This window comes from Aythya ferina, assembly GCF_964211825.1.
Source record: "Aythya ferina genome assembly, chromosome: 2".
NCBI classification, from domain to species: domain Eukaryota; kingdom Metazoa; phylum Chordata; class Aves; order Anseriformes; family Anatidae; genus Aythya; species Aythya ferina.
The window spans coordinates 93,809,562-93,819,766 of record NC_140297.1 but is presented as its reverse complement, the minus strand read 5'-3'; the positions used below and the strand labels follow the sequence as shown (position 1 = coordinate 93,819,766).

Here is a 10,205-nt window from a genome sequence, read left to right as displayed (position 1 = left end):
CCTTCAGTCTGACTCTCTTTTTTAAAAAATGAAGATAGAAGGACCATACCTGTACAGAAAAATACAAGGCACAGGTAAGATTTCAGTTTAGGCAGCAGCACAACTGTTTTCTGTTTCACACTGTTCTTTTCCTAATAATTTCTAATACAGACTTGATTTTGTGACCACTACTGATGTTTGAACTGATGCTTTTATGGAGATATGGAGATATTGGAGATATCTGATGCTTATATGGAGATATAACTTAGTTACAAGAGATGAGGAAAAGGCGGAGGTGCTCAGTGCCTTCTTTGCCTCAGTCTTTAGCAGCAATACCAGTTGTTCTCTGGATACCCAATTCCCTGAGCTGGTGGAAGGGTATGGGGAGCAGGATGTGGCCCTCACTATCCACAAAGAACTGTTTGGTGACCTGCTACGGCACTTGGATGTGCACAAGTCGATGGGGCCGGATGGGATCCACCCAAGGGTACTGAGTGAACTGGCAGAGGAGCTGGCCAAGCCACTATCCATCATTTATCAGCAGTCCTGGCTATCGGGGGAGGTCCCAGTTGACTGGCGGCTAGCAAATGTGACGCCCATCTACAAGAAGGGCCAGAGGGCAGACCCGGGAAACTACAGGCCTGTCAGTTTGACCTCAGTACCAGGGAAGCTCATGGAGCAGATCCTCCTGAGAGTCATCACGCAGCACTTGCAGGGCAAGCAGGGGATCAGGCCCAGTCAGCATGGGTTTATGAAAGGCAGATCCTGCTTGACGAACCTGATCTCCTTCTATGACAAAGTGACACGCTGGGTGGACGAGGGAAAGGCTGTGGATGTGGTCTACCTTGACTTCAGCAAGGCTTTTGACACCGTCTCCCACAGCATTCTCCTCAAGAAACTGGCTGCTCTTGGCTTGGACTGGCGCACACTTCGTTGGGTTAGAAACTGGCTGGATAGCCGGGCCCAAAGAGTCGTGGTGAATGGAGCCAAGTCCAGTTGGAAGCCAGTCACTAGTGGCGTCCCCCAGGGCTCGGTGCTGGGGCCGGTCCTCTTTAATATCTTCATCGATGATCTGGACAAGGGCATCGAGTGCACCCTCAGTAAGTTTGCAGATGACACCAAGTTAGGTGCGTGTGTCAATCTGCTTGAGGGTAGGAAAGCTCTGCAGGAGGATCTGGATAGGCTGCACCGATGGGCTGAGGTCAACTGCATGAAGTTCAAGAAGGCCAAGTGCCGGGTCCTGCACCTGGGGCGCAATAACCCCAAGCAGAGCTACAGGCTGGGAGATGAGTGGTTGGAGAGCTGCCAGGCAGAGAAGGACCTGGGAGTGATGGTGGATAGTCGGCTGAATATGAGCCAGCAGTGTGCTCAGGTGGCCAAGAAGGCCAACAGCATCCTGGCTTGTATCAGAAACAGTGTGCCCAGCAGGGCTAGGGAGGTGATTGTCCCCCTGTACTCGGCTCTGGTGAGGCCGCACCTCGAGTACTGTGTTCAGTTTTGGGCCCCTCGCTACAAGAAGGACATTGAGGTGCTTGAGCGGGTGCAGAGAAGGGCGACGAAGCTGGTGAGGGGCCAGGAGACCAAGTCCTACAAGGAGCGGCTGAGGGAGCTGGGCTTGTTCAGCCTGGAGAAAAGGAGGCTCAGGGGCAACCTTATCGCTCTCTACAGATACCTTAAAGGAGGCTGTAGCGAGGTGGGGGTTGGCCTGTTCTCCCACGTGCCTGGTGACAGGACGAGGGGGAATGGGCTAAAGTTGCGCCAGGGGAGTTTTAGGTTAGATGTTAGGAAGAACTTCTTTACCAAAAGGGTTGTTAGACACTGGAACAGGCTGCCCAGGGAAGTGGTGGAGTCACCATCCCTGGAAGTCTTTAAAAGACGTTTCGATGTAGAACTTAGGGATATGGTTTAGTGGGGACTGCTAGCGTTAGGTCAGAGGTTGGACTCGATGATCTTGAGGTCTCTTCCAACCTAGAAATTCTGTGATTCTGTGATATTCTAATCCTAAACCTGACCTCAAATCTTAACTATATCCAGCTGTACATTAATCCCATTCTCTGTCTTGACCCTATGTTTCTCCTATGCTTTGGCTACAGTGAGGTCATCTAGGAGCACATTTATTATTCTTGGCCTATGTTCTGGCTTGACCTCCACTCTTGATAACAGGAATACCACAGTTGTAGACTACATTGTGACATGCTTTTCTCCAAATATCAGTGACCTGAGAAGGGCTGCAGGGAATACAGGGAATAAAAACAGGCATGTCAAATACTTTACTGCCCCTTCCTACAAACTCAAGCAACACTTCCCTCTCAAGTGTAATGCCAACTTTAATTTCCATGATGGAATCTATGAAACTCAGTTTCTGGATCTGAACATGCCAGATTTCATCACATCCAGCATATAGGCATCAAATCCAAGTATTTATGTGTCCAGAAACATCTGTATAGAGGACAAAAGAACAATACTAAGTTTATGGAAATTCATAAGTTAATCAATATATCAACAATATGAAGTAAGAATCCCCTTAGTGTAGGTAGGCAACCGCCCCATTCCTGATCATTGGGATTATGAGTAACTAATAAGACTACATGCAGACATTACCCCATGTATTCCTGCTCTGTAAGTCACTCAGCTTGCTTTTAGAGTTGGCACAAACTGTACATGGAGCAAGTCCAGTTCTCACTCTAGATGTGAGCATCCAGAGAGAGCTTTGCAGGAGGCCACAACTGATTAGATTTACAGCTCTGATGCCAAAAGGCAGCAACTGCTACAGTACCCCTGCCAACTTCAGCCCTTACAATGTCTCATCCCAGATCTGCCCAGGCCCTCTTTCCTGAGAGACAGGCCTGTGCTACCCAGAACATCAGTGGAATCTTCGTTATATGCAGTACATTTCTGGAAGTCATTTTTATTTCTGATATCCCCTTATTTCAAGTGTTCAACCTCCCTTACACCCAAGCATTCCAATCTAAAATTAGGTCAGGCAGATCCCACTCTTCAGTCACACTGCTGTGCTTCTAACTTGTTTTCATTACACAAGGGTAAGGGCATTGTATTATCCTAAAATTAAAAATTAAAAACAAATTTGAGAACCATTTGAGGTTCTGCTATAGTCACTGGTATCCCAATTTGTTTACAAATCCTCTTTTAGCACCTAAAACACTTCAGATTTCCTTTCAGTAGCAGATGCATGAGAACTTAGTTTTATGATCTGTGAATTTGAGAAGATTCAAAGAGCATTGCACAGTCCAAAGATTATAGTACTTGCTTACGTCTACTTAGGTATTAAACCACAGGTCTGCTAGCAGAAGATGTCTCCTTGGAGAGGAGGGAAGAGATGCACCTTGTGCAAATCCTTTCTAGAAACCAAGAACTGCCTTACTCCAGGTTTTCCTGAAAGTGACTTTTTCCTACAAAACAAAGTTCAAGAAAATGTACATGAACATAAAAATCAGGTAATTTTTATTCTTGTATTCCTAACTACATTAAAAAAATATATAAAAATCATTATCACAGCGAATCACAGCGAATACATTAATACAGACTTCAAAGCTAATTTCTTCCGCTTCTCTAGTATCTCTACAAGAAAAAAAAAATCAATAACTTTCGGAAGTTATGACAATGAAAGTTGCAAATATACCAGTATTGACATAAAGTTAACACAAACAGAAATGACTTGCTGTTAAGATAAATCATAAGTGAAGACTAAGAAATCTTATGCAATACTTTGCCAGGCCAGTACACTATAAAGCATCAAATTTCCAAATAGAGATTTCATTTTGATCATTAATCACTGTAGTGAATGCAGTTTTAGATTTCTTGATCCACTCAAGAGTAAAAAACTCTAGCCAAATGACTGCCTTCTTAAATGTATGCTTCAGACCAAGCAACAGAGTTTCATAAAGAACAGGCTTTTGAGTTAGGCACTCTGTTTTATTGAAGCAGGAGATAAGCATTAGAGGTAAACCAGAGAGACAGGTTTATTACAAGTAAACCACTGATTTGTCAAAGATCTAGTCCTTATTAATAAAGGTATAAAAGAAGGGACAGATGAGTGAAAGGAACAGAAGACATAGGAAAAGGAAACAATGAGCAAACAGGAAAAAATTAAAAACTGTAAAGGAGAAAATATACTCACTGGGGAATGTTAAAAAGGGTGGGAATGCCTATGGAGCTGTAGCCAGTTTTTACAAATTCTGTAATGTTTAACTGTATTCTTATTTCACGACTGGATTCACACTGCTTAGGGATAAGAATTTTTTGCTTGAATTCTGGTGTTTGCTAAAACAGCATCTCCATTAGAAAGTGCTGTTGATAGCGTTTGTACTGGTATACAGTTGCCAGTATGCCAATAAAAATGTATGCACAGCAGGGTCATTGGAAAGGTTTCCTAAAATAGGATGTAGTATCAGCAGAAGATAATATGGATGGGTGCAGTTATGCATATTCTCACAATATTTGCATCACTCTAAGGGAAACAAACAGCCCCTTTAAAAAAGAAAAAAGGTTTAAAAGCAATATTCCCAGTGTTCCATCACATTATTTCCATTTTGCAGTAATTGCATTCTTCGTTCCTCTGCTCCTCTTTCATAATCTGTTCTTCCACATGACGATTTTTGCTTTGTCATCTCAATTTTTTGACACCTGAATGCTAAGCATTTCAGATGGCAAAATGAGCATCAAGTGGCAATGTAGACCTGGAATAATCAATAATGACTGCATAACTTTCAGGCTGAGAAAAATAAGTTCCTGTTACTGTCAGTTAAATTCACCATATCTCAAACACATCTGAGCTCTGTGAGCTGCTCTCAGCATGGAAAGATAGTCAGCATGTTCAACTCTAATCCCCCACTGCGACCAGTCCGTAGAAAATTATTTGGGGTCTGGAAAGACTAGAGTGAAAACTGTCACTACCTGGGTATGCACGGTCTTTAATGTGTCTTGTTGCACAGGCCACTAACACCAAACACAGCTTGGCATAAAGAAAACTCTGTGAAATTCAATCATACAAGTCACTGACATATGCAGAAAGGAGACATATGTTTTTAATTCTACTTTTCTTGCTCTGCTATATTGCTTCTGATTATGAAAACAAACTGCTATTCTTCCTTAGCTACTCAAGTCCCTGCTGGACCTCCAGAAAGGGAGACAAATGGTAATTTACACCATAAATTTTATGAAAAGTTGAATGTGGGGTCATTTTTACCCTGATCAGTCCAATCCATTGACAAGATTGAATTGACATATGTGATTCTAAGGAATCCCTAGCTTTAAGTTTGGGCAGCAAACTCAAGAGACCGCTACAGAAAAATTTAATTACTTCTCAAACCAGCGTAGACTTATAGCAGAAAAAAAAAAAAATGCCAATGCAACATGGCTAATATAAACCAACCATTTCTATTGCTGTGACAGTACTCTGCATTTTATTTAGTTCTTGCTCAGTATTAAATAAACAATGCAAATATTACTTACAGGTCAGAAAGTAGGAGGTATAAGGATGCTGTCTGCTAATTTTGAGAGGCATGGTACAAGAGCAACCTCCAGAGCAGTAAGATGCCATAGGACTCAAAGAAGCTTCAAAGGCATGCATTTGCCTGTTATGGCATAGTCAGATCTTCATGCCTTTATGAACTAACTATACTTGGCTTGTAAACTAATTCTAGTTATTTTTTAATTAGAGAATAGAGAGCACTGAATATTGAGAATAGAGATCACTGAATATTATGGGGGAAAAATGGATCATCTTTATTCATTTTTAAAGTTTAAATACATAGTGACTTTCACCATGAAAAGCTTAATATATGTAGCAAAAATAATGAGAAGATATGCAAACTGTTTTTATTTAGCAGGTGAAAGAAAGATACAGCCATGAAGACTAGCTACACATCAATGTAGAACACTTCCTATTTTCACAGTGACTGAACATAAAGCAGTTTTTACTGTAGTAACTGGGATAGGCCATAGATAATTCCTCCCAGGCTGTAACTATGAAAAGCAGAACAATGACTGATAGAATTCAAGTCTGTAAATTTTATTCCATTATGCTTTCTAGTCTGAATTTGCTGTCTAAGTATCAAAGCAGCATTATGGTTGTTCAGTGTTTTAGTCTACCCTCGAAGATCCGTTTTCACACATCTGCTTATGACCAGCCCAAGAATTTCTGCTTTTCTCACTTTTCCCCCACCTACTGGAGGTTAAGGTTGGCCTTTCCACAGGTATGTGAACAGCAGAACTCAAATGTGCAAGACTTCATATAAACAGCCATTCACAACTAGATACTTAAGCCTAGCAGATACAAAATGAGCAAAGTCTGGAGTTTACCTACAAAGATTCCCAGAGCAGAGACCTTCTTTGCTTCACTGGTGTTAATCAGTAGCTCCACATACAATAAGTACTTCAGGGAGAACAAGAACAGTGTTCCATAGCCAAGACTGGTGAGATGGGATTTGTCAGGGTCCTCAGCAGATGCCGTGCCAATTCATTATGAGAAACACTAATCCAAAGAGCTGTATTATTCATAAGAAAAATCAAAAGCCCACAGATGACCACATACACTAACATATTTCTTGTGTCTATTTGCAGAGAAAGCAGCACATTAACAGAACTGCACCAGTCATATATAACATTGTATAACTCATTATTTCTTAGGTCTCGGTCATTACAAAGAATAAATCGAAGGCTAACCTGATGATCACTGAAATGAGCAGCAATGGAATGGAGGAAAGAGGAAAGGAAGAAGGTGAAAGATATAGAAAGGAAGGTTAAGTTCTCACAGGTGAAAAAAAATGTTTAAAAAGGCTGTATATGCATCTGAGCAGTTGCAGTGATAGCCTCTAAACACATCTCCAGACAGAATAGCTCAGACCTCCCCTTAAGCTTGATTGCACTTGTTGAATTTCATCTATAACTTGACACAGGCAAGTTCAGTAACCATAGCCTTGTGAAATGTGTTCATCTGATTTGTGTCAATATGGAAAAATGCTAGGGCCACATGGCATGATGAATGTGACCTTCTGTCTTACATATCCTCGTATAACCACAAGTCTAAGAAAAACAGAGTAGTTAATGTATATAGTTCTTGTATCTTGCAAAATAATGTTTTAGCAATTCCTGTCAATAGAGAGCTTGAAGGGAAATGTATTTGTAGGCTTTTCCTTGAAGTCTCTGATATCTGGGGGGCGGGGGGGTTCAGAATAACTGCTATTATAACTATTGCATGGGACACTATGCAAGTCTCTGATATCTGGCCAGGAGATTAAGGAGCAAGGGAAAGCTGAAGAACAACTAAAAGACAAAGCTTGCAGGGGATGCTGCACAAGTCTCTGACATACAGCCAAGTTGGACAAAGGAGAAGGACAAGAGGGAGGAAGACTATGAGCCTTCAGCATGAGAGACCCCCAGAGGGACCACCAGATATGGATGCGCATGCTCCAGTAGGAGGGTTTGGATTCCAGAAACTAATTATAATAACCCTGTTTTTTTTAGAAGTAGTAATGAATATGTATTAGTCTAGGAGCATAAAAATCAGATGCTTGATGTAACTGGTGTGGATCTTGGTAGCGTAGAGACTCCCGGCGCACCCAGTGCTGTTTGCTTACCTCTATTCCTTTAATAAATTGTAAACTTTTATTATAGTCCTATTTTGAAGACTGAGCCATTTATAACAATTGGGGGCTCATCCGGGATGGCTTTGGTTCCTGCATTCTGATTTGATCTAGGAGAGGCATCCCACCATTTGGTGGCTCCTCTTCAAGTCAGGTCAGAACTAATGCCATCTTGAACCTGAATAAAGGTAAGCAAAGCTTTTCATTTTTTTATGAGCTCCCTTGCCGGCTGCAGCACTGTATTTTGCCTGTAATTCTGCGCGTGAAGATCTGAACGAAGACGACGGAGTCATAAGTGTTTAAGGAGTATACCATTCGGTTGGGTGGGATTCGGTTGCCTGTGTGTGTAAGAGCATGGCTGAGACAGAATTCAGTTCCCAAGTGAGTGTGGAGGTCTTCTAACTACAATTCCAATCTCCTGCGATGGATTTGGCCAGTGAAGGACCGAAGTGAATTGAGTACTGACTGGGTGACGAGATGCTGGAGAGCAGCCCCGCAGAGAGGGATCTGGGGGCAGTGGTTGACAGCAAGTTGAACATGAGCCAGCAGTGTGCCCTGGCAGCCAGGAGGGCCAACCACATCCTGGGGTCCATCAAGCACGGCATTGCTGGTCGATTGAGGGAAGTGATTGTCCCGCTCTACTCTGCGCTGGTGCGGCCTCACTTCAAGTACTGCATGAAGTTCTGGGCACCACAGTACAAGAAGGACATTAAACTGCTCAAGAGTGTCGAGAGGAGGGCGACGAAGATGGTGAAGGGCCTAGAGGGGAAGCCGTATGAGGAGCGGCTGAGGTCACTGGGCCTCTTCAGCCTGGGGAAGGGGAGGCTGAGGGGGGACCTCATTGCAGCATACAACTTCCTCGTAAGGGGGAGTGCAGAGGCAGGAGCTAACCTATTCTCAGTAATCACCAGTGATAGGACCCACGGGAACGGTGTTAAGCTGAGGCAGGGAAGGTTTAGGCTGGATGTCAGCAAGAGGTTCTTCACCGAGAGGAGGGTGGTCGCACACTGGAACAGGCTCCCCAGGGAACTAGTCACTGCACCAAGCCTGTCTGAATTTAAGAAGCGATTGGACTGTGCACTTAGTCACCTGGTCTAAACTTTTGGGTAGACCTGTGTGGTGCCAGGAATTGGACTTGATGATCCTTATGGGTCCCTTCCAGCTCAGGATATTCTATGATTCTATGAATAGTGTAGTCAGAGGTCATGGGGCTGGATTTAGAAAAGTCCTGCATAAAGAAGGGATCTCAGAGAAGAAAATGTAAATAACATTAATATCAAGAAAAGGAATTCTGATTGCTAAATTCTTTATCTGTCATGACTAGACAGATGAAAATCTATGATGGCAAGTTTGCCTTTAAGGTCATTTTCTTTTTTATTCATTTCTTTTCTTTATTTGTATTTATTTTTTTAACAGGCTCTGTACTAATTTTGCTCACAGAATGACTAACAGAAATATAACCCTTGTGCACCTTTTGTAGTTAATTCATTAGGTCAACTGTAACCACTCAGCCCCTTGTCAGGTTATTTCTACCAGTGACAAGGAGCAATAGACCTTAAAACTTTGAAGCCAGGTAGACGAGCTTATTCCACAAGGTCTCTTGGCTCCACCCTTGTTAAGTGAAACCTGCCAGGTGTGGGTCATTTGACCTTTGCTTTATAGGAAGCCTGAGGACTTGTGGGGGAATTGCCTCCCCAGGAGAGACGGAGGCTTGGGTAGCCTAGGGTGTTTTTCTCTCGTGGTGAATTGGGCTCAGTGTTCCCTACTAGGCTGCTTTTCCTTCATGTTTTCTGCCCTCTCTGTGAAATAGTTTTAGAGACTCTATGAGCTAGTTACGTTGGTGGTGCCTTCTTCAGAAAAACCCTGGTGGCACTATTTCACTGCCAAGCACTTTGGAAGTGACTCGAGTTCAGAAGACAGCAGGTAAGTGTACCTGGGTTCTGTGGTTGTTACCGTTGAGGAGTTTGAGTACTTCCTTCACCTTGTCTGTTTTCTGTGAAATTACTTAGGTGGATTCTAAGCTCCCTTCCAAGCACTGGAGGGAAAAAAAAAAAAAAAAAGGCCTCAGAAGCCCAAGTGCACACAGGTCAGCCTGACATTGAAGAAGGTTCTTAAGTATTTGGAAGATTGAAAAATGGGCTGTGTGAAAAAGGTGCCTTAATGTGAATGCAGATTTTGCCTTGCGGTAAGTAGAAACAAGTTGGGATGGATACTGGTGGAAAGATGGCTACTTTGACTAAGTGGAAATAGTGAGAACATGCTGTTCTTCATAAAAGAAATACTGTTTTCAAAATATGCAGGTCAAAAGCAGTATGGAGAAAGTCTGTCATCTTCCCTTCAGGCCTGGGTCTCAGCTGGGAACTGCTTCCTGAAGAGGTCCAGCAACTTGAAGAGAATTGACCATCCTCCCAAGCTCCATGAATCAGAGTCTCAGCTATCGGGGGTAAGCATCTTTCTCTGCAAAGAGGCGCGGAATAGAGGCGCAGAATAGAAGCGCATCCCAACAAGACGTCTTCTTCCAAGGAAGTTCTCTGGGGTATCAGGGTAAGCTCTGACTGGGAATGAGTGGGAAAAGCACCGCATTGTGACTGGCCTGGATGCTCCATGTATACTTGGCATAGA

The 10,205-nt window shown here is 43.0% G+C and overlaps 1 long non-coding RNA gene across 1 annotated transcript; it reads left to right on the top strand.

Moving 5' to 3' along the window:
- Nucleotides 1-9,272: 9,272 nt before the first annotated feature.
- On the top strand, nt 9,273-9,999 carry LOC311432434. The gene is made up of 3 exons (XR_014690063.1): nt 9,273-9,506; nt 9,593-9,768; nt 9,884-9,999. It is a non-coding gene; the product is annotated as an uncharacterized lncRNA (long non-coding RNA).
- Nucleotides 10,000-10,205: the final 206 nt, after the last annotated feature.